We start from the raw sequence: 18,585 nt of genomic DNA, 5'->3' as shown, positions 1-18,585 counted from the left end.
TGCTCTAATTCCTTTGTTCCTTCTTCACTTATGAACCCTTTAAGGATGCTTCCTTAAAGGGGAAGCTCTCTTGGCAACTGTTTTGGTTACCATGAGGCTTACATCATGTAGGACAAGTAGGATAAATGTTTGATCCTTTCCCTTACTAGTTTTCAAAATAGTGAGGTGGTTCCCCAGAATCCTTCAGAAGCAGCCAATGAGGTTTTGTGAGTAGTTTTTTAAATCCATGAACTCTTGGACTTAAACATATTTGATGTGTTTTAATCCATTACTGATATTATCTTTATAATGTTCACATTGTCCTCTCTTTGGTCAACAGAAACTCAAATGGTTTGGCTTCCCCAGTATTATCTTGTTGTTGCACTCTTGTTTATTTATCCATTCATCAAAGTCATCACACTTTCCCCTGCTGATTTTAACATCCTTTTCTATGTTTATTGTTGACATTCTGCTATGAGATGGAGCTTTCTCTTTTCCACATTTATTATTTATTTTTATCATAATAAATAATTAAGTATGGACTCAGAGTTTTTCAAGGAGTTATGATATATGATTATCATTGTTCATTTTGGTGATCTATTGTCTTGGATTTGGCCAGTGTGAGCCCCTTCAAACTAGCTTCTGATAGATCTCCATCATTTTTTGAGTCCTTTAAAATTTCTGGCATAACAGATGTTCCAGGTTTATCTTGTACTTTCCCTGTCCCAGTCCTGGAACTGGCCATTTTTTCCATTAAGCTCTAGGACCTATTAGAGGAGGATAGTTTTTAGAAGTCCAGATCTGGGCTTCCAATCTAGGTACTCCATTGTTATTGAGGCATTGCTGTTCCCAGGCCTTCTCAGTGGACAGACCCAGGAATATATATATGTATGTGCATATACAGATGTATGCATGCACACATTTATTTCTGTATTTCCCTATCATCTATCTATCTTACTATCATCTATCTTAAAAACACATGTTCAATCTGAAAACTCTGATTCCAATCTAACACTACGTTCATTCTTTCCTTCTCTCTTTCCATGGTTGTAGGTCCCTTCTTCCACAATGTGAAGTCTCAGTCCCATTTCCTCAATATGGCTACCTACTTGCTCAATCCTTCTCTACCTGGCTTAGGATATATTCCTTGTGTGGGCCCTCCACCTGCCTCTGAGATGCCACTGCCCACACTGGCATAATTTCCTTATGTAGGTCCCTGGTATTCCCCAGGGATACTATGCATCGTTTTCACCCAGTTTGCTGACCCCACAGATTTTGGACCCAAATAAGAAGAGAAGTGGAAAAGAAGGCATAGGGTGGGGGTGGGAAGAAAGAGGAAGGAAGAAAAGGGGAGAGGAAGGGAGGAAGGAAGAAGAAAAGGGAGGAGGGAAGGAAGGAAAGATTTATGTTCCTTTTTTAAAGACAGATTCTGCAGGGGTGCCTGGGTGACTCCATCGGTTAAGCGTCCAACTTTAACTCAGATCATATTCTCGTGGTCCATGAGTTCGAGCCCCACATTGGGTTCTATGTTGACAGCTCAGAGCCTGGAGCCTGCTTCAGATTCTGTGTCTCTCTGCCCCTCCCCCGCTCACACTCTGTCTCTCTCAAAAATAAATAAACATTAAACAAATTTTAGAATAACATAAAAAAAAAGACAGATTCTATAGAATTAATTGAGTTCTCCAAAGAGCCTCAAAAAAACTGAGAGCTACTACTTATATATTTACAGGAACATAGTTAAATGTTTTGGAATTCTCCAATGGGAAAAGTATTTTGAGATAACAAGGTACCATTGTCTCAGAAGTTCTTGACTTTTAGACCCATGGTTAAAGTGAGGGTAAATCACTCAAGTAATAAGTAATGATTCACTAGAGTATGAGAAGAAAATAACAGAACTTGTAAGTATCTTTACTTTTAATTAAAAATTTTAAAACACAGTCAGCTTTATAAATATTTACTAAAACAGCTATGTCTGTATGTTAGTCATATTACACAGATGTTAACCAAGGTGTCCTGAGGTAAGCCACGTAGCTCACTACCTCAGAGGCCTCTCATTTTGGTAACTATGTGCTATTTGCATATACTCAATTGAGAGCACTTACCCATAATATTATTTACTTTTAAGAAATAAACTCTGATAAATGGACAAATGGCTTTAAAAGATTCCTGCAAAGAAGCTTAAGATGGAAGATCATACTATTAATGTTAGCACATATTTACATTAAGGAAATGGTAGTAGAGGTGTCTGAGTGGCTCAGTTGGTTAACCATCTGACTCGATTTCTCCTCAGGTTGTGGTCTTACAGTTTGTGAGATGGAACCCCATGCCAGGCTATGGATTCTCTCTCAATCTCTCTCTCTCTCTCCCCCTCCCCATCTTGCATGTGCATGCACATGCTGTCTCTCTCCCAAAATAAAGAAATAAACATTAAAAAAATAAAAAGGGAACGGTAGACAAGGCACAGTGATAGCCAGTACAAGCTGAACAGCCACATGAGAGTCAAACATTGGTGGCTTAAAATACGCCCAAAGCGTCAGGGACTGCCAAGAGACTATTTGAAGTGTGAATTTCTATCCATTATCCTCAGTAATGACCCTCTCCCTGCATGGTTTTTTAGGATACTATGGTACACCCATGTTCCTAGTAGCATCATTCCTAATAATTAAAACAAGGAAGCAACCCATGTACATTGACAGATGACTGGATAAACAAAATGTGGTATATACAAACAATGGAATTATTCAGCTTTAAAAAAGGAGGAAATTCTGGTATATGGTATAATATGGCAGAACCTCAAGGACATTATGCTAAGTGAAAGAAGCCAGTCAGAAAAAGGAAAATACTGCATAATTCCACGTACATGAGATACTTAGAGTAGTCAAAATCCTAGAGACAGAGAGTAGAATTGTGGTTGCTGGATCTTTGACCTTGGCCACAGCAACTTGTCACTCAACACATCTCCAGAGGCAAAGGAAACAAAGCAAAAACAAACTATTGGAACCTCATCAAAATAAAGAGCTTCTGCACAGAGAAGGAAATAATCAGCAAAACTGAAAGGCAACCAACGCAAAGGCAGAAGATATTTGCAAATGATATATCAGATAAAGGGTTAGTATCCAAAATCTATCAAGAACTTATCAAATTCAACACCCAAAAAACAAATAACCCAGTGAAGAAATGGACAAAAGACATGAATAGACACTTCTCCAAAGAAGACATCCAGATGGCCAACTGACACGTGAAAGGATGCTCAACATCACTCATCATCAGGGAAATACAAATCAAAACCACAATGAGATACCACCTCACACCAGTCAGAGTGGCTAAATTTAACAACTCAGGCAACAACAGTTGTTGGCGAGGATGCGGAGAAAGAGGATCTCTTTTGTGCTGCTGGTGGGAATGCAAACTGGTGCAGGCACTCTGGAAAACAGTATGGAGGTTCCTCAAATAAAAAAGAACTACCCTACGACCCAGCAATTGCACTACTAGGTATTTATCCAAAGGATGCAGGTATGCTGTGTTGAAGGAGCACATGCACCCCAATGTTTACAGAAGCACAATCACAATAGCCAAAGTATGGAAAGAGCCCAAATGTCCGTCAATGGATGAATGGATAAAGAAGATGTGGTATATATATACAATGGAGTATTACTCAGCAATCAAAAAGAATGAAATCTTGCTGTTTGTCACTATATGGATGGAACTAGAGGGTATTTAGTCAGTCAGAGAAAGACAAATATATGACTTCACTCATACGAGTTTAGGATACAAAACTGATGAACACAAGAGAAAGGAAGCAAAAATAATATAAAAACAGAGAGGGGAAAAAACATAAGAGACTTTTTTTGTATAACTTTTAAAAAATATAATTTATTGTCAAATTGGCTTACATACAACAAACACCTAGTGCTCATCCCAACAAGTGCCCATCACCCATTTCCCCCTCTCCCCCACCCTCATCAACTCTCAGTTTGTTCTCTGTATTTAAGAGTCTCTTATGGTTTGCCTCCCTCCCTCTCTGTTTATAACTATTTTTTCCCCTTCCTTTCCCCCCTGGTCACCTGTTAAGTTTCTCAAGATCCACCCATGAGTGAAAACATATGATATCTGTCTTTCTCTGACTGGCTTATTTCACTTAGCATAATACCCTCCGGTTCCATCCACATGGCTGCAAATGGCATAATTTCATTCTTTCTCATTGCCAAGTAGTATTCCATTGTGTATATAAACCACATCTTTATCCATTAAGAGACTCTTAAATATAGAGCATAAACTGAGGGTTGCTGAGGGGTTGCGAGGGGGGATGGGCTAAATGGGTAAGGGGCATTAAGGAAGACACTTGTTGGGATGAGCACTGGGTGTTATACACAGAGGATGTATTACTGGAATCTACTCCTGAAATCATTGTTGCACTATATGCTAAGTTGGATGTAAATTAAAAAATTAATTAATTAATTAAAAATAAATTAATTAAAAAAATTAAAGTGTTAAAAAAGGAAAAAAAAGAATTGTGGTTGCTGGTGGCTGAGGACAAGGAGGAATGGAGAGCTGTTTAATGGATATAGGGTTTCAGTTTTACAAGATGGAAAGAGCTATATAAGTAGATGGGGATGGTTGCACAATATTATGAATTTTTACTACCACTGAACCATAACCTAGAAATGGTTATGATGGCAAATGTTATGGTACATGCATTTTACCACAATAAATAAATTGGGGGGGGGATAAAAAATGTATTAGCTGGTTGATAGTATGAAGCCATCACAGTAAGGAGGGTAAACACTGATAATCTGAATGTGAAGACAAACCTTTACAGTTTTTCCAGTGATGTTTAAATCTATGTGTTCCTCAATCAAGTACCATGTAGATTTCTCTGAACTCAATAATAAATTTTTAGAAGACTATTTTATTTTCTATTAATAAAGATGTTTTAAAATGTTATTCAGAAACATATTGTTAAAATGGCATAGGAATCAACATGGAAAAGAAAGACATAAATTATATTCTGTTGTTAGGAGATAATGTTGGAAGACAGAAATTATTGCTGATAATATGAAGATACAAATATAAGAAAAAATTATGTAGAGTGGGAGATTTACTATCCAGTCGGATCAAAGGGTAGGCCTTTAATTATGGCCTGCTTGTCAAGCTGGCCTTTTGCTTATTTCTGTTACTGGAACACAGCCACACTGATTTGTTTATGTATTGTTTATGACAATACATGCTACAATGGCAGAATTGACTAGTTATAACAAAGACTATAAGTGGCCCTCAAAGCCTAAAATGTTTATTATCTGGCCCTTTACAGAAAACGTTTGCTGACATCTGAGCTAGTTAATTAGGACCTTAGATGGTCCTAATATATCAAAGCATATTGTATTTCCTAGAGTATTTCAATAATGAAATATACAAAACCTACTTTTTTTGTGTGAAGTTCTATGTAAAATTAGAGCATAGAATATATCATCTCAATAGTAAAGGATATATATTAAAGTTTTTTAATGTTTATTTTTTGAAAGACAGAGCATGAGCAGAGGGGGAGCAGACAGAGAGGGAGACAGAGAATCTGAAGCAGGCTCCAGGCTCTGAGCTGTCAGCACAGAGCCCCACGTGGGGCTCAAACTCACAGACCACGAGATCATGACCTGAGCTGAAGTCGGATGCTCAACTGACTGAGCCACCCAGGCATCCCCGTAAATGATATTTATTTTTTAAGTTTATTTACTTATTTTGAGGGAGAGAGAAAAAGAAAGCATGAGCAGGGGAGGGTCAGAGGGAGAGAGGGAGGGAGAGAATCCCAAGCAGACTCTGTGCTATCAGCACGGAGCCTGACTCGGGGTTTGATCCCACGAGCTGTGAGATCATGGCCTGGCCCAAAATCGAGAGTCAGATGCTTAACCAACTTAGTCACTCAGACACCCCTATAATAAATAATATTTTAAAACTCAAAAACACTAATATTTATGGAAATTTTTTAATACATGTTACCACTGAATGGAGTGGCTGCTTTGACCAGAATAAGTAGATAAGGGATTCTGGAATTACAAATATAGCACCATACATGAAATTCATTCTACACATAATTCATAGGCAAGCTATTGCTGAACAAATGGGTAAATCCGGAAATTTACAGAAAGCCCCAAGATGCCGTCAACTAGGTTAATTTGAAACAAACAAAACTGTTCAAAAACCTTTGTACCTCACAGAAGTTTGCTCAATTCTTGTGTCAAAGTACCTGAATCTTTCGGTTAATGTCTATCATCAGTTATGGAAAAGTCTCTGTCATTTTGTCTTCAGATGCTTCTTTTGTGTCACTTTGCTCTCTTTTCTAATTATGGATGTTTTTTCCTAGTTATTGCATACAGGCATATCTTTATTGCACTTCACTTTATTGTGTTTTGCAGATACTGTGTTTTTTCCAAATTGAAGGTCTGTGGCAATCCTGCACTAGGCAAGTTTATCGGCACTATTTTTCCAGCAGCATCTGCTCACTTCATGCCTTTGTGTCATATTTTGGTAATTCTCATAATATTTCAAATGTACTAATTATTATTATATTTGTTATATTTGTTTGTGATCTGTGATTAGTGATTATGACTCACTGGAATCTCAAATGATAGTATTTTTAGCAATAAAGTACCTTTTGATTAAGGTACGTACATTGTTTTTTAGACATAATGCTATTGCACACTTAATAGACTACAGGAGAGCGTAGACGTAACTTTTGTATACACTGGGAAACCAACAAATTCATTTGACTTGCTTTTTGTAGTATTTGCCTCATTGTGGGGGTCTGGAACAAAACTAGCAATAGCACCAAAGTATGCCTTGACTGTATATCTCCTTTCTTTATTTTCTGTACTTTTATTTCTTCATGCTTCAGTCTAGATACTTTTTTTTGACTTATCTTTCAGTTTATAACTTTTTTAAAGCTGTGTCTAGTTTGCTATTAAATCCATCCTTTGAAGTCTTAATTTGCTATCTTCTAGTTTTTAAATTTTTATTTGATTGTATTTGATTCTTTCCAGCTCCCTGCCATCATTCTCAGATTTGTCTTTTAATCGCTTGAACACACATATATTTTAAAGTTATATCTGAAAATTTCATTATATGGATTCCTTGTGCATTTGTATCTATAGTGTGCTTTTTCTCTTGATTGTCAGTTATGCCTTATCTTCTGGTATACCTGTTGTTTTGTTTTGTTTTGTTTTGAGATCTTGACACTGAAGAAATATTCTAAAGCACTGGAATATGGTATCTTCCTCCAACAACATTAACTTTTGCCTGGGCAGTTATCTAGGCAAGGGATGCTAGCAATTGCAGATAACCTTAAGTCAAACAGGAATTGAGATGTTTCAAAGCTGGGTTTCAGTCTTTGAGAGGGATGATTTATTTCTGTTCACCTTACAGGTTTAACCCATGAAATATTTACCATGGCTCCTCCTCTGACTTTTGTTCCCCTAGGCCTGTGAATCTGTTGGAAGCTTTGTTTAGCCTCCATCCATTAACTTTTAGACTGGCAATTGCCCAGAAGGAAAAAGCAGCTCTAAATGCTGAGCCTACCTCTGGATTCCACTCTCTCTTGGGTCTCTCACACCTTAGTAGCTGTCTAATACTTTCCTTTTTTTTGAGAGAGAGAGAAGGTGTGTGTGTGTGTGTGTGTGTGTGTGTGAGAGAGAGAGAGAGAGAGAGAGTCTATTCATTTAAGGTAAAGGTGTTGTTTAACCATAAGCAAGGAACCACTTTTTAAGTGTGTTTTTACTTAATTATTTTTGAGAGAGAGATAGAGAGGGAGAAAGAGAGAGAGAGAGCACGCATGAGCAGGGGAGGTTTGGGGGGGTTGTGGAGAGACAATCCCAAGCAGCCTCTCACCATGCTGTGAGCCGGCTAGGGGCTCAGTCCCACGAACTGTGAGATCATGACCTGAGCTGAAATCAAGAGTCAGACACTTAACTGACTGAGCCACCCAGGTGCCCCAAGGAACTACTTTTTAAAAGAAATTTGTGCTTTGGAGAATTTTAAAAAGAATGTTCAAAAACATTTCCATCATCTCAAGATTTTGCTTTTGCAAATGATACTGGGTTGGCACTTATAAAAACCTCTCATCTGCACAGCAGTTTAAAACTGGGAATCGTGGTTTTCTAGCCCTTTTAAAATTTTCTAGCTAAAAAAAATTCAGTGAATCTTGGAGCCATTTGTTAAAAATACAAAAATGCAACATCTTCCAATTTTCACCCAATAGCAGCAGCAATGGAAAATTACTAATCAGATTCTTCCCTCCCACCCACAAACAACTTTTGCATAATTGGTAGATGAGGTTAAAATAATAGCAACCGTAGTTTAATAAACACAGCCCATGATGCACTTTTTTCATTTGGGTTTCCATATCTTTGTGAATTTTTTCCAGTTATAGCTTCCAGTAAAATCAAGTATAAAAGCTGAATTTGGGATCAGATGTTTGAAGAATATTCAATAACATTGCTCACATTAAAATTTTTTTAATGAAACAAAAAATGATTTTGTACTATTTTCTTAAACATTATTTTAAATGTTGAAATGTGGTTATTTTATGGACTTCAAGCTGTATTACAAAGCTGGAATCATCAAGACAGTATGGTACTGGTGCAAAAACAGAAACTCAGATCAATGGAACAGAATAGAGAACCCAGAAATGGACCCACAAATGTATGGCCAACTCGTCTTTGACAAAGCAGGAAAGAATATCCAATGGAATAGAGACAGTCTCTTCAGCAAGTGGTGCTGGGAACACTGGACAGCGACATGCAGAAGAATGAACCTGGACCACTTTCTTACACCACACACAAAAATAAACTCAAAATGGATGAAAGACCTCAATGTAAGACAGGAAGCCATCAAAATCCTCGAGGAGAAAGCAGGCAAAAACCTCTTTGATCTTGGTTGCAGAAACTTCTTACTCAACATGTCTCCAGAGGCAAGGGAAACAAAAGCAAAAATGAACTATTGGGACCTCATCCAAATAAAAAGCTTCTGCACAGCGAAGGAAATAATCAGCAAAACTAAAAGGCAACCAACAGAATGGGAGATTGTATCTTCAAACTACATATCAGATAAAGGGTTAGTATCCAAAATCTATCAAGAACTTATCAAACTCCACACCCAAAAAACAAATAATCCAGTGAAGAAATGGGCAAAAGACATGAATAGACACATCTCCAAAGAAGACATCCAGATGGCCAACTGACACATGAAAGGATGCTCCACATCACTCATCATCAGGGAAATACAAATCAAAACCACACTGAGATACCACCTGACACCTGTCAGAATGGCTAACATTAACAACTCGGGCAACAACAGATGTTGGCAAGGATGTGGAGAAAGAGGATCTCTTTTGTGTTGTTGGTGGGAATACAAGCTGGTGCAGCCACTATGGAAAACAATATGGAGGTTCCTCAAAAATTAAAAATAGAACTACCCTACAACCCAGCAATTACACTACTAGGCATTTATCCACAGGACACAGGTGTGCTGTTTCGAAGGGGCACATGCACTCCAATGTTTATAGCAGCACTATCGGACAATAGCCAAAGTATGGAAAGAGTGCAAATGTCCATCGATAGATGAATGGATAAAGAAGATGTGGTATATATATATATATATATATATATATATACACACACACATACACAATGGAGTATTACTCGGCAATCAAAAAGAATGAAATCTTGCCATTTGCAACTGTGTGGATGGAACTAGAGGGTATTATGCTAAGTGAAATTAGTCAGAGAAAGGCAACTATCATATGAATTCACTCATATGAGTGAAGAGACACAGACACTTTGAGACACAGAGCAGATGAACACAACGGAAAGGAAGCAAAAATAATATAACAACAGGGAGGGGGACAAAACAGAAGAGACTCATAAATATGGAGAACAAACAGAGGGTTACTGGAAGAGTTGTGGGAGGGGGGATGGGCTAAATGGGTAAGGGGCATTAAGGAATCTACTCCTGAAATCATTGTTGCACTATATGCTAACTAACTTGAATGTAAATTAAAAAAAATAATAATAATAATAAAATAAATATTTTGTTCTCCCCCCCCCAGTTTTTAGATGTTATTTAGAATGTACACAATATGTAAATATTATAGTATATATGTAATTTGTGAATATACTTCCATATATTAGGGTAATGCTCAAAAATGTTTGCCAATTGGTATATGATCAAAAAATTTGGGATACTACTGCTCTAGGAATCTATCAGAGGCAGTGCATATACTCACAAATTTCAATGTTTATATTTCAAAGACAAAATAAACAGTCATAAAGAAAAACAAACAGCTGGGTTAGCATTCCTTTGAATTGAAGAGCCAGGAGGAAGTTGGAATTTCTGCTTCAAATTACTTCTCTTCTTTGTGTTTAGACAGGCAGTTTTGTTTCCACACAGCTCTCCTGGAGCTGGAGACGTTTTCTGCCATCATTATGTTGTATGTGGACACAAGGTTGAATCCTGTCAAAATTGTATGAACTCATTGAAGTCATAGAAACTCTACATGCCTCAGTTTTCTCATTGGTAGGAGGGGCTGATGATTATATTTTATTTGTTTATTTTTGCCCCCTGACATTGAGCATACCTCCTGTTCAGGGTTGTCCCTCTGCCCATTTGGGAATCTCTCTCTGGAAGCCTAAGGGACAGCCAGACATGAATGGCTCTGGCAGAACTGAATACCCAGCATTAGCAGGAGGTGTCTCTAATATCACCTTCCCAGTCCTAGTTCTTTGCCCTTCTTGTTAATTCTGTAAGCCAATCAATAATCTTCAAAGAAAGCCCTTTCTGCCTAAGTTAGCTGGACTCATTTCTGAGGCTTGCAGCCAAGAAATGTGAGAGATAAGCTATCTCACTGTGATTTTGTTGTGGCTAACTCTATTTTTAAAATTATATAAAATAGGGGTGGGGTTTTGTTTGGTGTTGAATGTTATGAATTTTAATACCTGTATAGATTGATATTACCACCACCACAATCAGGATACAGAACAGTTGCATACCACAGAAGACTGCCTCCTGCTATTTCTTTCCGGTCACACCTGCTTACTGCCCCACATATGCACCATGCAGTCTGCAAGCTGGGTAGTGGTTACTACTACCATACTTTGGTATGCCCATTAGGATCAAACCCATGTGAGCACAACTAGAGGGTGAGCCGGTAGTTCACAAAAAACTTTATTGGTTCACTTTGCTGAGCTCCTTCGTCTGTGCAATTTTCCTATAATTTCTAGGTCCCTGGGCTTCACTCTTTGGTCCTCTGGCCAGAATGCGGTGTCTTTAGTTGTCCCACGTTGCCATCCATGTGGTCAAGTGGTGGAAGGTTGGAGAGAGAGAGAAGAAAACTGGCAACCCAGTTCACCCTACTTTTCGGATCACAGCTCCATCAACTGGAGAGGAAAGCTTCCTTCTCTCATAGATCTGGCTCTCGTTGAATTGTGGCCTTTGTGATGCCTGGCTGCTGTGGGATTATGGGGTACAAGAAAATGGAGAGATGGAAAATAGGGGGAGGGGGACCTCTGAATCTTTTCTGAGTTTTAGGAGTTTCCTTTTCTGAGCCAGATCTAGAGAGCTTCTCCTGGAGCTCTGTCTATTGACAGTAATGCTCACTTCCATGTTCCAGGCTGCCCTGAGTTCAGGCCAGGGATACCAGATAGGAAAAAAATGGTAACCATCGCCAGTTTGGTGGTCCTTTGAATTCTTGTCTTTCTCCTCAATCCATATGCAACCAGTTACCTTTCAGAGTCGTCAAATAGCTGTTCCGTACATTCTGTCCAGAGTTTATGGGGGTGTTTTCTGGGAAACTTTCTGGGTTTTTGCAAGGATTCAGTGTGATATTGCATGCGGTAGCAGAATGCCTGACATAAACTAAAGGCTCATTGAATATTATATATTATTATCTTCACTAACTTTTATTTATTTTGGTTAATTAATCTTTTAACCAAGCTTAATAAGAAACGTCAAATTTATTCTGAAGTCTTTAAAACTGAAAGACTGACTTAAAAACAATTCTGCCCAGGACCATGTATGGTAATGTGTTCTTTTGAAAATTATTTCTGTGGGGTGCCTGGGTGGCTCAGTCGGTGGAGCATCTGACTTCAGCTCAGGTCATGATCTCGTGGGCCATGGGTTCAAGCCCTGCATGGGCTCTCATGCTCTGTCTCTCTGTCTGTCTCTCCCTCTCTCAAAAATAAAAATAAATACTAAAGAAAATTTTTTTAATTGAAAATTGTTTCTGAGAAATACCTTTTCTCCCCATCCCCATTCACCTATTTTGAACATTTCATATAAATGGAATTACACAATAGGTAGCCTTTTTGTCTGGCTTCTTTCTCACAGTGTATGTGTTTTTGAGGTTTATTGATGTGCAAACTATAAGTACTTTATTCCTTCTTGTGGCTGAGTAATATTCCACAACATGGATATATCACATTTTGTTTATCCATTCTTCAGCTGATGGACATTTGGGTTGGTACCTCTACTTTTTGGGTATTGTGATTAATGCTGCTATAAAGATTCATGTATAACTTCTTATGAGAGTATATATTTTCATTTCTCTTGGGTATATATGTAAGAATGGAATTACTGGGTTGTATGGTAAGTCTACATTTAACTTTTCAAAGAGCTGTTAAACTGTTTTCCAAAGTGATTGTACCATTTCAAATTCCCACCAGCAATGTGTGTGGTTCTGATTTCTCCACATTCTTATTTATTTATGTATTTATTTGTTTGTTTATTTATTTATTTATTCTTATTTTGAGAGAGAGAGAGAGAGAGAGAGAGAGAGAGAGAGAGAGAAATAGAGAGAATCCCAAGCAGGCTCTGCACTGTCCATGCGGAGTCTGATGTGGGACTCGATTTCATGAACTGTGAGATGGTGACCTGAGCTGAAATCAAGAATCCAATGCTTAACCAACTGAACCACCCAGAAGCCCTGATTTCTCTGCATTCTTGCTAACACTTGTTATTATGTTTTTCTGGTTATAATCATCCTAGTGGGTGTGAGATGATATCTCACTGTGGTTTTGATTTGCATTTTCCTAGTGACTAATTATGTTGGCATCTTTTTATGTGCTTATTAGCTACTTATAGATGTTTTTTGGAGAAATGTCTATTCAAGTCCTTTGCCTATTTTTAAATTGGATTGTCTTTTTTATTGTTGTATTGTAAGAGTTCTTTGTATATTCTGGATATTAGACCCTTGTCAGAAATATGATTTGAAAATACTTTTTCCCATTCTGTGAACTTTTTTTTTTTTCACTTTCATTATGGTGTGTCCTTTGATACACAAAAGTTGTAAATGTTGATGAACTCCAATTTATTTTCTCTTTTGTTGCTTATGCTTTCAGGGTCATATTTAAGATTGTTGCCTAATCCACGGTCACAATACTATTATTACAACTAAACAAATTATACCAATTTCTTAATATTATCAAATTTGTAGTCAATGTTCAAATTTCCCTGATGATTTCAAAAATGCCTTTTTATAATTTGGTTGACCATGGAACCCAAACAAAGACCACAAATTACATCTGTGTGATAAGTCTCTCAAGTCTCTTTAAACCAAAGAGGTCCTCCTCTTTGTGTATTTTTTCCTTGCCATTCTGCCATTTATCTCTAGAATTTCCCACATTCTGGATTTTGCTGATTGCATCCCCAAGAGAGCTTCACCATTTTTCTCTACTTCCTGGATTTCCCAGGAGATTAGTAATTAGGGCCAGAAGTTGATCAGATTCAGGTTCCATATTTTGGCAATAAGTCTTCAGAGGTGGTGCCATGTCATTGCTGTGGCCTCACAGTAGGAGGCACATACTGCATGGTTGTCTCATTTTGTGATGTTAAAACTGATCAGAGATTTCTGGTGTTGTCAGCTTGACCCATTTTATAGACCCTATCAGCTTTTAATGAATGGTTTTAGCAGTCATTGATGATTATTGCCTAGCTCCATTATTTTATTAGCGGTTGAAAAGTACACCTGATTAATTTGCTCAATGGCTGTTGTCAACTGAATACTGAAACTTCCAAATGGATTATTTGTCTTGAATGTCAGACAGCCTACTAGTACTTGTGTTCATCCTCTTTCTCATACTCTGATCTTTAACCTCTTTACGTTTCTTTTTTTAGCTAAATTGCAGCTTAGATCATGTGGTTCATATTCCACAGAATTGTCTTGTCATTTATTTACTCTATGGTTTTAGTCACCCAGGGAATGAGTGTCCTAGACATTACTTATGTCAATAGTACTTGCATAATTTTGAAGATGGTCTTTTGAGTCTCTCTTTTTTCTCCTACTTCCAACTTATCAATTTCCATACTTTTCTTTCCTCTCTCTCAACATACATATCTTTTATCTTCCAAAGACTTTTCTAGAGTCAGGAATGAAATAGGATAAGCTTTACACTGAAGTGTAAGGGACTTACTCTTGCCTCTCAATGAGTTTGCATTTAATTTTTTAAACATTTATTTTTGAGAGAGAGAAAGAGAGAGAGAGAGAGAGAGAGAGAGAGAGAGAGAGAGAGAGAATGAGTAGGGGAGGGGCAGAGAGACATGGAGACACAGAATCTGAAGCAGGCTCCAGGCTCTGAGCTGTCAGCACAGAGCTGGATGTGGGGCTCAAACCCACAAGTTGTAAGATCGAGACCTGAGCCACCCAGGTGCCCCATCAATGAGTTTGCATTTTAAAAGGGAAATTTGCCTGAAGACTTAACCTAAAAAATAATTAAATAAAATCCCAGTGATGAGATGTCAAGCTGGAGTGCTAAGATTTTTCTTTCAGCCAGTTTTCCATTATAAAGATGAGCAATCACAGGTCCTTTTCACCTTCAAAACACAGCATCTAGCCTACACATTGTGTCTATTCTCGTTATTGCTCTTAGCTGTTCCATTTCAAAGGACTCCCAGGTCTATTGTAGGTGTTGGGAGACACGGAGTCAAATGCCTAAATAACAGATAGGGACAGGACAGCCGATTATCACCATGTCATCTTAACAGCCAGCTTTAAGTTGTGCATATTAGACAGTTAGACTTCTCTGCCACTCCCTCTATAAAACAAAACACTTTTAAAATAGAATATTAGCTAGGATTAGCTTTGGCTGTGAGTAACAATAGTTTAAGCAGTATGGATGGTTATTCCTTTTATGTTCCAGGAATCTAGAGACTGTCAGTCCAGGACAGTTTGGGCACTGCACAGTGTCAGAGACCTATGCTCCTTCAGTTATGTTGCTTCACCGAGCATGGCTTCCATCCTCAGGGTCCCCATGGCCCTAACTGATTACTAGTACTTCACTCATTACATCTGAATTCTGACGTACACAGAAGAGGAAGAGGGAAAGAAGAGCATGCCTCCTCCCTTTAAAGATGGACTCCAATGCTGCATATACCACTTCCTCTTTGCATTAGCCAGAATTAGCCATACGACCACACCTAGCTGTCCTTATTCCAAGGAGCCGTGGGTTTAGTTAAAAATCATGGGTTTTATTATGGAAGGAGAAGATGGATAATAGGGTAAAGCAATATCAGCCACAAATAAACCACATTAGAATAGCAAACAAGAAGCAATGGGGTATTTAGTCCCTCCTTCCCAAATTAAAAACAAGATGCTTTGAAATAATTCACACACCAATACTAAACCTTTATCAGTTATTTTGAATGGGACTGATTTTGCTTCCTAATATCACACCAAACTTATGATCCCTAATCCTCCTACAAAAAAAAAAAAAACAATTCTTTCTATTGCCTTTTCAATGTCATTTGAAAGCCTACACTTGATAAAAACCTGATAAGAAAAAAAATATTATAGCCAGTTGTTTCTATTTCAGGAACTTCCCTTTTTAGGAGAAAAGAACTTCTAAAAGAGTTTCATGTGTATTGTATTTTTAAAGTTGGGGGAAATACATGCTCATTGAATCTATTTAGTCCTTGGGCTTGTCAGCTTGGGTTTTTGAATTGGTCATGTGGGAGAGGAATTCCTTGAAATCTTGTATTCATTTTCTGCTTTATATAAAGCACACCATGTTCCCAGGCTCAAATGTTGTAAAAGAAATCCTCACTTCCAAAATAATATATTGTCCAAAGTGGTTGCCCTAACTCCCTTCTCTGGTTAATGGCTACTGACTCATTGTGTGCTGGCAAGACTTCCACCTTCCACAAACAGTTTGAATTCTGTAGACATTAGAACGAGTTTCCTGTTTGGTCAGGCAGTGGCTAAGATCAAATGGAGGCTGTGGTTTCTCTTTCTGGATATGATATCCAAGATGGAACTCAGTGTGGGAGAGCCTTGGTATTATTCTGGTTGTAAGGCAGAGAATGGCACAAAGATCCTCCCATCGGTCATCCCTTGAACTTCTCCCATGGCCGAGATCCAAATTCTCGTATTTCCACTAAAATTTTCCCCCCATCAACATTCAAGTCCTTTGGTCTGTACCTCACTTTCCCAGACATGTAATCACATGGTGAGTGTAACAATTTGCATGCTTCTCCTCCAGGATTTCATTCGTGATCAAAAACTTTCACCCACATTTTCTTTGAGCTGCTCCCTTCCTCTTCAACAGGTCAGTCTCTAGAGCCCCTCATATAGTCTCACACATTTTCTTCCCTAATATCCCTGCATTTTCTACCCCTATCTTTTTTTTTTTAAATAATTGTTAAACTTGGACATCTTCCACTCCCCAACCACCACTACCAATTTCTGATTCTGTGAACAATGGCTTTTCTTTTGTAATGGCTTTGATCTGGAATGACCTGATGCTCTATTTCTACATGATACCTCTCTCCTACAAGAGCTGTCTAAATTCTTGCCTCATTCAAAATGTTAGGGATGAAGGTCAAAAGTCCAAGTGAACCAAGGGATTGATTATCATTCTTTGCCATAACTCTAGAGTATAACCATATGTTAAAGGGTAACACACCTAAAATAAAAGTACAACCCACCCCTAAGCTCATTGATTAAGGGGATCTTTTTCTATTCCTTTTTTTGACCACTACTGTTTTAGAGGGCTATGTTGGAGGGTAAGGTAGGAGTGTTAAGTCAGCTTCTGAATTTTTGTCTCTTTCTTGAGTCACCACTTTTGAAAGATTATAGCATGAGTTTGTGTGCCTGTATTTCTCACTTGATTGTACCCATTTGTGGATAGTTTTTCTTGGGTTTTGAAGGATGTAATTAATATCTGGTTTCACTCTGCCACCCTAGTCTTGAAGGCTGTATTATCCCTCAGGCTTTTGCAGGGGGAAATGAATATTCAACTGATTATTTCTCAAAATCAGTTTCTCAAAAAACCTTACCAGTTCTGCATTAACATTAAGGTGAAAATGGGGCCACCTGGGTGGCTTAGTCGGTTAAGCATCCAACTGTTGATTTTTGCTTAGGTCATGATCTCATGGTCCATGAGTTCAAGCCCTGCATTGGCCTCTGTGCTGACAGGATGGAGCCTGCTTGGGATTCCCTCTCTCCCTCTCTCTCTGCCCCTTTCCCACTCATGCTCTCTCTTTCTCTCTCAAAATAAATAAATAAACTGAAAAACAACAAACAAACACACAAAACATTAAGGTTAAGAAATAGTGATGATAGCAATGGAGATAAAATAAAAGACCAAGAAACATATTATTGTTCTTATCCAGTCAAAGATTATTTCCAAGATGAAGGACAAAGCCAGGTTAAACTTCCCAGGGCAGATGCTGATGAATTAGAAAACAACTTCAATAGATAACTACTCTTTACATATTTGAGTTCAATCTATTCCTTTTTTCTTTTAATTGAGGTAAAATAGACATAAAATTTATCATCCTAACCATTGTTAAAATGTGTAGCTCAGTGGCATTAAGTATATCCACATTGTTGTGCAGCCATCACCTCCATCTGTCTCCAGAACACTTTTCATCTTATAAAACTGAAACTCTGTACCCATTAAATATTGATTCCCCATTTTCCTTCCCCTAGCCCCTGGCAGTCACCATTCTACTTTCTGTCTCCATGAGTTTGTATACTCTGGCTACCTCATTTAAGTGAAATCAAACAGTATTTGTCCTCTTTGTGCTGGATGATTTCACTTAGCATAATATTCTCAAGGTTAATCCATGTTTTAGCATGTGTCAGAATTTCCCTCCTTTTAAGGCTAACTAATATTTCAGCGTGTGTGCGTGCGTGTGTGTGTGTGTGTGTATTTTTTAATTTATTCATTTATCTGTCAATGGATGCTTGGGATTGCTTCAACCATTTGCCTTTTGTGAATAATGCTTCTATGAACATTGGTGTACAAAGATCTCTTGAGACTCTGTTTTTTGATTCTTTTGGATATATACCCAAAAGTGAAATTGCTGGCTCACACAGTAATTCTGTTTTTAATTTCTTGAGGAATCATCACACTGTTTTCTATCAATTTATTCCTTTTAACTTAAAAGGGAATCTCATGAGAGGGAGCAATTCATGCAGGATTTGGGTTTGCTTTTGAAGGACTACTGAAAACAGAGTCTAAATGTTAGTAATTTAATAGGAGCCCCCAGTTGGAAAAACTATATGGCAATTACAACCAACTTAGCAAAGCACAAGGGGAAAAGAACGTATGAAATAAATGAGGAACA

The sequence above is a fragment of the Leopardus geoffroyi genome, chromosome B3, assembly GCF_018350155.1.
Source record: "Leopardus geoffroyi isolate Oge1 chromosome B3, O.geoffroyi_Oge1_pat1.0, whole genome shotgun sequence".
Lineage (NCBI taxonomy): Eukaryota > Metazoa > Chordata > Mammalia > Carnivora > Felidae > Leopardus > Leopardus geoffroyi.
The sequence above is the reverse complement of the archived record's forward strand: the minus strand, read 5'-3'. Positions refer to the sequence as shown.